The sequence below is a fragment of the Macaca nemestrina genome, chromosome 3, assembly GCF_043159975.1.
Source record: "Macaca nemestrina isolate mMacNem1 chromosome 3, mMacNem.hap1, whole genome shotgun sequence".
Classification (NCBI taxonomy): Eukaryota; Metazoa; Chordata; class Mammalia; order Primates; family Cercopithecidae; genus Macaca; species Macaca nemestrina.
This window is the reverse complement of record NC_092127.1, coordinates 177,636,840-177,647,602: the sequence shown is the minus strand read 5'-3', so window position 1 is coordinate 177,647,602 and position 10,763 is coordinate 177,636,840. Positions and strand designations below refer to the sequence as shown.

The following is a 10,763-nucleotide window of genomic DNA, read 5'->3' as shown; positions in this document are numbered from 1 at the left end:
TACAGTGTTACCTCATTGGAGTTTTATTTTCCATTTCCTTAAGGGCTCATAATGAATGATATATTTTCATGTGCTTATTTATCATCTATGTATCCTCTTCAGTGTAATGTCCCTTCATGACTTTTGCATATATGCTATTTAGATTTTTTTTTAACTGAAAGTTTTGAGAGTTCTTACATATTCTAGATACTAACCCTATGTTGGATGTATGGTTCGCAAATACTTTCTCCAAGTCTGTAGCATGTTTTTTCATTCACTTAATCACTCTTTTGCAGAGCAAATGTTTTTAATTCTGATGAAGTCCAATTTATACTTTTTTCCTTTTATAGATGTTTTTGATATTAAGATTTTGCATGGCCCTAGATCAAATAAGATTTCTCCATATTTTTTCCTAAGACTTTTATAATTTTACATTTATACTTACATTTCTATTTCATTTTGACTTAATTTTTTAGTACAGTATAAGAATTTGATCAGATTTTTTTTTTTTTTCTGTTCTGTTTTGTTTTTGTTTTGCCTGTGGAAGTTCACCTGTTCTAGCATCGGTTTTCGAAAAGGCGATTTTTCATCTGTTAAACTGATCTTGTTCCTTTGGCACAAGTCGATAGGGTATATATGTTTGGACCTATTTCCAGGGTTCTCTATTGTGTTCCATCGACCTACGAGCCTAACTCTCTGCCAATACCATAGAGATCTGGTTATAGTATGTATATAAAATAGGTCTTGAAAGTGGGTAAAGCAGTTCTTTCCACTTTCTTCACATTTTTCAAACTTGTTTAGCTATTCCACTTACTTAGCCTTCCAATATAAGTTGTAGGATAATCCTGACTATATCCACAAAAAAAATGCCATGATTTTGCTAACAATTGCACTAGACATGTGTATTCCATTGAGTAGAGTTGGTATCTTTGCTATGTGAATCTCACAATCCATACATAACGTACATGTCTCTTCATTTTTCACAGATCTTTGATTTTTTTAATCAGCGTTTTATAGTTTGAAGCATACAAGACCTGCCAATGTTTTCTTATATTTAAAGATAAGTATTTAATTTTTAAAATGTTTGCAAATGGTATTACATTTTACATTTTTGTTTCTATGTGCTAATTATTTTATATATGTGTGTGTGTATGTGTATATATACACAATTGATTTTTATGTTTATTATGTTCTATCAAGTTGCTAACCTTATTTATATGTTCTAGGAGGCTTTCTTGGTAGATTTTGTAGAATTCATCCATGTAAGATGATCATGTTATCTGCAAATAAAGGTAAACATATATCTTTCATTCTGATCTGCATTCCTTTTATTTCTTTTCTGCACCTTATTGTGTCTACTAGAGTTTCCAGTACTATGTGAAATAAGAGGGTTGAGGATGAATGTCCTTGCCTTCACTCTTAATTTTATGGGGAAAGCATTTAGTCTTTCACCATTAAGAATCACATTAGCTGTAACAATTTTTTTTTAATCAAATTGAGGAAGTTCCTCTCTATTCCTGATAAGGTTTAGCTCTGTGTCCCCACCCAAATCTCATCTTGTAGCTCCCATAATTCACACTTGTTGTGGGAGGGACACAGTGGGATATGATTTAATCATGGGGGAAGATCTTTCCCGTGCTGTTCTCGTGATAATAAATGGGTCTCACGAGATCTGACAGTTTTTAAAAAGGGAGACTCCATGCAGGAGCTCTCTTTGCCTGCTGCCATCCACTAAGAGGTGACTTGCTCCTCCTTGCCTTCTGCCATGATTCTGAGGCCTCCCCAGCCACGTGGAGCTCTAAGCCCAGTTAAACCTCTTTCTTTTGTAAATTGCCCTGTCCTGGCTCTGTCTTTATCTGCAGGGTGAAAACGGACTAACACAATTCCCTTTTCCCTGAGTTTCTCCTTATGTGTGTTAAAGCTTGTCCAACATTTTTTCAGCATAAATTAATGTGGACATGCGATTTTTATTCTTTAACCTGTTAATATGATAGGTTACATTGCATTTAAAATGTTGAACCAGCCATGAATCTCTGGAATAAATCCACTTGGTTATGGTGGATACTTTTTACATATTAATGAATTCTGTTGACTAAAATTTTCTTAAGGAGTTCGTTTATGTATTCATGAATATATCCAGGTGTACTCCTATTTATATTGGTCAGTAGTTTTATTTTTTATAATTTTTCCTGGTTGATTATGCATAGCACAGAGTGTTATTAGCTTCATAAAATGAATTGAAGTGCTCTCTCATCTATTTCCTGGAGAAGATTGTGTATAATTGCTGTCATTCTTCTTTAAACATTTTCTAGAATTCAAGACTGAAGTTATCTGGGCTTACTAGATTTTTACAGTTTTCCTTCAACTACAGATTCAATTACTTTGATAGTTAAAGGCTACTATTGTATATTTGATGAGCCGAGTTTGCATTTTTCAAGTAATTGTCAATTTTTTGCGTGTAAATTTGTTCAAAATATTTCCTTATTAACTTTTTGATGTCTGCAAGGTTATAGTTATATCCCCTGCTTTACTTCTGATAGTGTTAATTTGTGTCTACTTTTTTCTTTCTCTTGCTAGAAGTTAGTCGGTTTTAATAATATTTCCACAGAACAAAGTTTTAGTTTTCTTGTCTCTATTTTTTTCTGATCTTAATTTTATTAATTTTTGCTTTCTTTAAGTATTTTTTTTCTCAATTCTTTGGGTTTATTTTGCTCTCTTTTTTTCTCACTTTTGAGGTGGGATCCTAGATTATTGATTTAACCTTTTTCCATTTTTTTCTAATGTATGCCTTTGTTGCTCTTATACATATATATATGCTCTAAATATATATATATATGCTCTAAATATATATATATACACACACACATATAAACACATGTGTATGTATCGGGGGGGTGTGTGTAGGTTTTTTTATTTTCTTTTTTTCTTTTTTGAGACAGGGTCTAACTCTTGCCCAGGCTGAGTGTAGTGATGTGATCACACTCACTGTAGCCTCGACCTCCTGAGCTCAAGCAATCCTCCCAGCTCAGCCTTCCAAATACCTGGGACTGAAGGCATGCACCACCACACCTGGCTAGTTTTTGTTTTTTGTGGAGATGGGGGTCTCACTAGATTGCTCAGGCTGGTCTCAAACTCTTGGATGCAAGCGGTCCTCCCACCTCAGCCTGCCAAAGTGCTGGGATTACAGGCATGACCCACAGTGTCTGCCTGTATTTTTTTTTCTTTTTCATTTAGTTCAATATATATTTGTATTTCCCTTTAAACATCTTTGTTGATCCATGGATTATTTAGAAATGTGCTGTTTAGTGTGTAGTATTTAGGGATTGTGCTGTTCTATGTTGTCACTGAATTTTAGTTTTACAAATCTGTAAATTGTATTTTTTCAAAATTTGGAACTACTTTTAGGCACTATTTTTTTAAATATCCTTTTAGCCCACCTTCTTTCTCCTCTCCTCCTAGGATTCAGATGACTCAGATGTTAAATATTTTCATATAATTCCACATGTCTCGGGCTCTGTTCTTTTTGTTTTTGTTTCGTTTTGTTTTCAGTCTACTCTCTGTTGTTCAGAACGGGTAATTTCCACTATTCCATCTTCAAATTCACTGATTTATTCTTCTCTTATTGCCATTTTGCTGTCTAGCCCACTTACTGATTTTTTTCTCATTTTGGCTATTATATTTTCAAGTTCTAAAATTTTATTTGATTCTCCCTTCTATCTTCTCTTTCTTTGCCGATACTTTCTATCTTTCATTTGTTTTACATATGGTCTCTCTTCTCCTTTCCACTTTTGCAAGTTATATTTTTTACAGAATTTTCATCTGTACTGTTTATGATTTTTTTGTGTGAAGGGCTTTTATCTGTATGTACAAAGAAAAATGGAGCAAAGAATGTCTATTCTACCTTTTTGGAAGTGGAAGTCTTCTACAAATGATGATTTTCTTTCTTTCATTTACTCAAGTACTTATTATCTACCTATTTCCAGTGACACAAAATGACTAAGATAGATATTGTTTCTACCCACAAGGTTGTCAGAGTCTAGTGATGAAGATGGATATTAAAAAAGTAAAAAAAAAAAGTCAGTTACAACTGAAGTAAACTGTACCACACAGAGTAGCATATTAACAAATATAGGGGGCCTAACTTAGTTTTACACAATATTTCATACAATGCCTTATACATGTGTTAGTTGTAAATAATGTTAGGTTATACCAAAAGGAACAGTTTTTTCACCCAACAGGAATAGACTAGCATGTATCGTTTGAAATAAATACAAGGTACATAAAAATAGCATTTTATGTAGTGCCTAATAAACTTATAATCTAATTATGGCCAAAAGTAATGCTCATGAATGTTGAATCAAAAATTTGGAAGCTGAGGATATTTGTGAGTGGTACATTCCTCTGCATTTTTGTTTGTTTTTGTTTTGTTTTGTTTTTGACAGTCTCTTGCTCTGTCATTCAGGCGCCCATGCTGGATACAGTGCTGCAAACACAGTCATTGAAGCCTCAAACTCCTAGGCTCAAGTAATCCTCCTACCTCAGCCCCCTAAGTAGCTGGCACCACAAGCACACACCACCATACCCAGCTAACTTTTTTTAGAGAGGCAGTCTCACTATTGTTCCCCAGGCTGGTCTCAAACTCCTGGGCTCAAGCGATCCTCCCACCTCGGCCTCCCAAAGTGCTGGGATTACAGGGATGAGAAACTGCTCCCAACATCATTTCTATGAATTTGAGGTTATTATAATGAATGATAACTCTACTCTGTTTCACACACAGCTTCTCTTATTTCTGCAAGCAAAATAGAATTCCGGGTTGAGGGAATCTTAGTTATACTCCAGTACAGTGATTCTTAGGGTATTAGAGTGCCTAAGAATCTCTTCAATGTCATAGCACTATTTCATTATGGAATGTTCAGCTACTTTATTTGTCTTCAGATTTGGCTGACTTCATTGTCTACCACCCTCCAAAGAACATGCTGACATTTTTAATTTGGTGGACTGCTGAGAAACCACAGCAGGATATAGACCAACCCATCAAAAGTGAATTTAGGATTGCATTGATGTGTAGAACTAATTAGGTGACTATGGGGAGTGGGACACTGATTGAAATCCATATGACTTTTCAATGCTCACTCTGTAGGCTAGCTAGCTTCTGAAAGGAATAGTAAATTCAGGTGACTTGTTTTCTGCTGTCACCACTGTACTGCCTAGCCCTTCTCTGCTTCAAGTCGGTAGCACAGGCCCTGATCCCTCCCCCAAAGCAAAGTATCCAAAGACAGGCAAGAATTTTATCTTTCACAGATCTTGAAGTCGTTTTCAGTTTACCCTGAAAAGATGCTGAAAACCTGCCTCCAGATCTTCTACCAAACGTGTCAACTCTGTCTCTATACTCTCTCTGAAGCCCATCTTGAGCTTTAAGTACTTTAAAAATAACACCGACCACTGTATGTATATGTAGATATGAAGTATTTATATTTGTGTAATGAAAATTACACAAATATAAATTACACAATTACACAAATATAATGAAAATTACACAAATATAAATATTTGTGTATGGTTGTTTAAATTTTGTATTTATAGTTTGTTTAAACTCCCTAGGGACAGATCAATCCCATGTAGTTATGGAAAAGATTACTAAACTTAGAAGACCTGGGTTTGTATAGCTTTCACACCATGTGAGCCACTGATATATCATCTTGTAAAGGTTTTATAGGACAGTGCCAATTGCTCTTCTTCTTAAAGAAGCATTCACTAAATGTGTAAATCTAACATTTTTCTGTCTGATAGCCATCATTTCTTTGAACTCTTTTATTTTTACCAAATCTGAGATGTCTTGTGTGCACAATCAGCTTTTATCTACGTGGTAAGTCTCTCCCTTGGCTGCCACACTACACTCAAATATTTAGTTTTGATTCATGCTCCTTAGGGTATGATATTCCTGAATCTCCACTCCAAATATTTATTTTAGATTTTTTTTTTCAGAATGTCTGGTCCTTACCTCTGCTCTTACTGCTAGCATTCTTGACTGAACCAACCCTGTTGTATCTCCAGATCAAATCCTGCCATTTGTTCACAGTTAGTTAAGATAATTTCAGGAAAGAGAAGTAACATTTTTCTTGGGTATCAGTTAAGTGCCAGAAAAAAAAACATTGAATTGTGTATTTCATAGGCATTATCTCATTGAATTTCTACAACCTAGGTATTATTATATTCACTTTTCAAAATGCTTAATAGGATCACAAATAAACGAAGTAACTCATATAAAGTCAGATAGCTGGAGAGTGATTGGATTAGGACTCAAATCTTAGATTGACCTCAAAATTTTTTGAGCTTATTCTCTATAACAGTGTTTCTTACAATCAAATGATGAATTGATCCCTTTAAATGAGGAAAATTATGGTGAGCACCGATTTGTGGTTTAAATTACGATCTTCATAGTGCTACTTATTGAATACAAAATTGTAAGTTTTAGACGTGTACATTTTGTGCAACTTCAACACTAAATACATCTCTGGGTATGGAAGAGGCTTCTTCAACTTATTATTTGCAAACTGATCTTTTGATATTCCCTTCTATTTCCACACTTGCTCCTCTGCAGCTGTATCTGTTTCAGTTAATGCCAACTGCATTCTTCCAATGTTGCAAGTCAAAAATAATAATGTCATCGTTTAATTTCCCTCTTTCTCTCACTCCCCATATCTAGCCCATCAGGAAGTTCTATAGTCTTTATTTTCAACATAGATCCAGAATGCAAGCTCCTCTCACAACTCCCACTACTCCCATCCTGGTTCAGTTCATCGTCACTTCCCTCATAGGGCAGCCTTCCAACTTGTTTCCTTGCTTCGGTTCTTGACATCATCAAGTTCATTCTAAACACAGCAGTCAGAAAAATCCTAGTTAAACATAAATCAGATCACAATGTTTCTGTGCTACAATCTGCCCAATGGTTCACACTGGACTCAGAAGAAAAGCTAAAACCCTTCCGGTGATTTACCAGACCCTACATAGTCGGGTGCATGTTTTTACCTCTATAACATTCTCATTTTATTCTCTGCCTTATTTATATCTCTCCAGCAACATAGACCTGATCACTCTTGTCAACCACACAGACATGCTCTTGCCTTAGGGCATTTCCACCTGCTAGTCGCTCTGCTAGAAATGCTGTTTCCCTGGTTATCTCCATGGAAAGTTGCATACTTCTTGAAGATCTTCAGTGTAATTCTACCTACTCAGTGAGGCCTTTCTGAACCACAAACATTGCAACCCTCCTCATCCTCCTTAGTATCCTTTACTATTTCATGTTTCTTCCTAATCATTAATCGGTATTTCACACACTATATAGTCTACTTATTTATAATGGTGAGTATCTGCCTCTTTTATTACAATAAAAAGATGCATAAGGGCAAATATGTTTATCTGTTAATTATTCTATTTCTAGTACCTAGCTGACTGGTTTGTACATAGAAGGGCTTAAATAATTATTGAATGAGAAAATAAATTTAAAATTAATAAAATAACTATAAAAGTAACAAAATTTAATCTGTAAATATTAGTTGAATGCAATAGATTAGTTTTATGACATATATAATGTAAATTTTTTGAAACAAATTTTGCTCATTTGCATCCCATAGCAGAAACATATTTGCACATTTTTTATTTTTACTTGTTTTCAGATTAATTCCCTTGAATATGACAATGCTAAGCCATCATTATCACTTCTCTTAATTTTCTTATTAACAATGAAATTATTCTTTATTTTGTTGGATCAATTAGTAGAATAGTGCCCCTCAAGCTACAATATAGAGAAAACATTTTCATTCTCTGCGTATTTACTACCGCACTTATTATCAATGAAGCATGGATAATTGGAACATAAAAGATAGAAAATGTCCTGCAAACATCGGTTCACCATGTGAATATGGCAGATAGAGCATGGACTATTCGGTGAGCCCAAATTTTATAATATGCAAAAACTTGCTTTTAACTATGACTCTTTCCTACTTGAAATATTGTTAAACTTGTGTCTTACCAAGTGAATTCTTCTGCCCTTCACCTCTTGTGAAGGAGATTGTAAAGGCACATTCTTATATGGGAAATAAAACGCATCTCAATACTCAATTACGAGATTGTTATACAGGTGACCCAGAATATGCATGTATTTTTTTTTAAGATTGTCATCAAAAGAAAAATACAAAAATTCATTAATTCTTATAGAAATTGAGACTATGTCTGCAAACTCACATGATCCACAACGCATAGTTTAAGAAATATTCCTTATACTACAAGGAGTTTGCAACGTAAAATATGATAAATGGCATATGAAAATATTACACTAGATTCAATAAGAGAAACATTCAATTTGTGAAAAAGGACAGTTTTTTTTTTTTTTGAGGAAATGACATTTGTATTAGGGCCGATTTAGGAGGGTAGAAACTGAAAGGGAAGTTAATTCAGCTGAAGAAAATAGCATGAGCAGAGAATCAGAAACCTTGATTTCTCGAGAAATTTCAAAACCATTAATTTGCTGGAAAACAGTTAAGAAGGAGATTAATGTAGATTAGCATGAAGAGATAGTCTAGATATTAGATACACTAAGAAATAATGGTAGCCAATGAGTATGCAATGCCTTCTACATCCGCAGGCACTCTCCTAAGTGCTTTACTCATAGCCCCTTGTTTCACCTGCACCATAACCCTTTGAAGTAGATATGTTTTCATATTCTTCTCTCTATTAGGCTGAGAAAGGTTCAGCAACTTTTCCAAGGTCACACTAACTTGATAGATCTCAGACTTTGATTCTGGAACCCATGTTTTACACTCTGTTCTAGACCTCTAAATATATAATTCTGGGCATATGAAGAATTAGAACCCCCTCCAGGACACAATAAATTATTGGCAGTTGATGTAGTAGAAAAAGTACAGATAGTTCTCAGGAGCAAGAAGTAACATTTTGAAACGAGAATCTCCTAAAAGTTAATAAAAATAACTTACAGATTCAGTTTTCTCATAAGGCCAGAGAAGAAGAGTTTCTAGTGATCTTTTGTGTTTTAACAAACCACATTTTAATAAGGTGTGTTTCTCATTTCCTTCTTTCTCTCACATCCCTTTCCCTCCCACAGCTTCCCAACAGTCACCTCATTGCAGCATTTCCTTTTCTTTCAAGCCCTATAACAGCTCTGACTGCTCATTTATCTTTTTTTTGGTACTAACTAAATATTTTAGTAGTTTGTGCCCCATGAATCTGATGTAAGAAATTGTTGGCCTTCAGTGATCTCATAAATGCTAAATCTGATCTGTGAAAACTTGGCAAAATTGTGTTAAGATCTTTGTTTCTCATGTTCTCCACCCTCAAGTGCAAAGGGACCACTTAGCTAAAAATGTTTAAAATTTTCAAGAAGCAAAAGTCAAGCAGAAGAAGTGAAGTGGTTTTATTTTTCTCCTTAGTAAATCATTTAAGTTTCTATATATGTTCTTTCATCTGCTGTCCAGACTGGTAAATGGAAGTCCTTGACACATAAATTAAAATTCATTTTAATCTTAATAAATATGATATGGGCATTCTTTGTTTTTCTCTACACATTCCCTTTATTAAAACATGCAGTCTGGTAACTGACTAAAACATTATTTCCAGTTGACACAAAATACAAGGACATTTCATATTACTGTGTAATAATAAACATCTGAATGAAGAGGCTTTTTCTCACTTTAAAAAGTAAAGTAGAACCTACATTTACTTCTCTTTTTATGTTGTGGGGAAAAGTTGTGGGAAATCGTAGCATGGTGTCATTTATATGTTTATGATAGTAATATTGGATTCCCAGGAAAATTATGTTAAGTATTCTGTTTTACAAAAGCATATGTTTTAGTGATTCTCATTGAAATAAACATTTTTAATTATCAAATGAGGAATGAATGTTATTCATCAATAGCATCTGCAATAGACCTAATATTGGATCAATGTTGTGTTAGGTTTTACAGGCAGAAAACCTAGGAACGGAAGAATTAGATGGATCATCAAATATAGGATTGACTCCATGCTTGGTGGGGAATCAGTACAATAAAATGTGACCACTCCAAACTAAAAAGTGGTTACGCCATCGTACTCAACACTTTATTTAAAATACTTATTGAGTCCACTATATGCCACACTATTTGGTGCTGCAATTAATTAAAAAGACATGGCAAAGCGGTAGTCCCTGGCCTCATACAACCCTTTTTTTCTCTCTTTTTTCTTTTTTGATTGGGGGGCAGAGTGGAGATCACACAGGTAATAAACAAGCATACAAATAAATTATATACATGTTCTTAGTGCACTATGGAAGAAACTCTGGGAACCCGAAAAATCTAGGTTGTATTATAAGTATAGAGGAATAAGTACATGAAAACCTGGACAACATTAAACATTTGCTTCTGATAAACCTGGGAAGACATTTAAACTCTATGCTTTTCCGTCTTCGTATCTAAGGTGAGCTATTCCACTGACAAATGTTTTAAGCCCTTCTTCATGTTGTATAATTTTTAAATCCTTGCATTGACTTCCTTGGCTAAGAAAAACAAAGGAAGACTTTCAAAAGGGCATAGATGGCCTTCGCACTCCAATGGCATCACGACCTCCATTAAGGTGCTCAAGGTATGTGTTCCATCTAAGTTGAAGAACACCCAGTTATAACAACAGAATGAATTTCGAGATTTCCAGTCAAGATGATAGATTAAAGTGTTCTCATTTACCTTTGCTCTTCTCCACCAGGCCCCATTAAAACAAAAATAGGCCAGGCACGGAGG

General features: G+C 34.5%; 1 long non-coding RNA gene across 2 annotated transcripts in view; it reads left to right on the top strand.

The window, feature by feature from the left end:
* Positions 1-894: 894 nt before the first annotated feature.
* The window catches only part of LOC105487867 (uncharacterized), an 18,166-nt gene continuing 8,297 nt past the window's right edge, over positions 895-10,763 (top strand). Inside the window, exons 1-2 of one of the 2 annotated variants that reach the window (XR_011620656.1) lie at positions 895-1,271; positions 7,759-7,926. This is a non-coding gene — a long non-coding RNA (uncharacterized lncRNA). Of the gene's footprint in view, positions 1,272-7,755; positions 7,927-10,763 lie in introns of both variants that reach the window. The other variant, XR_011620655.1, reaches the window with a different exon arrangement.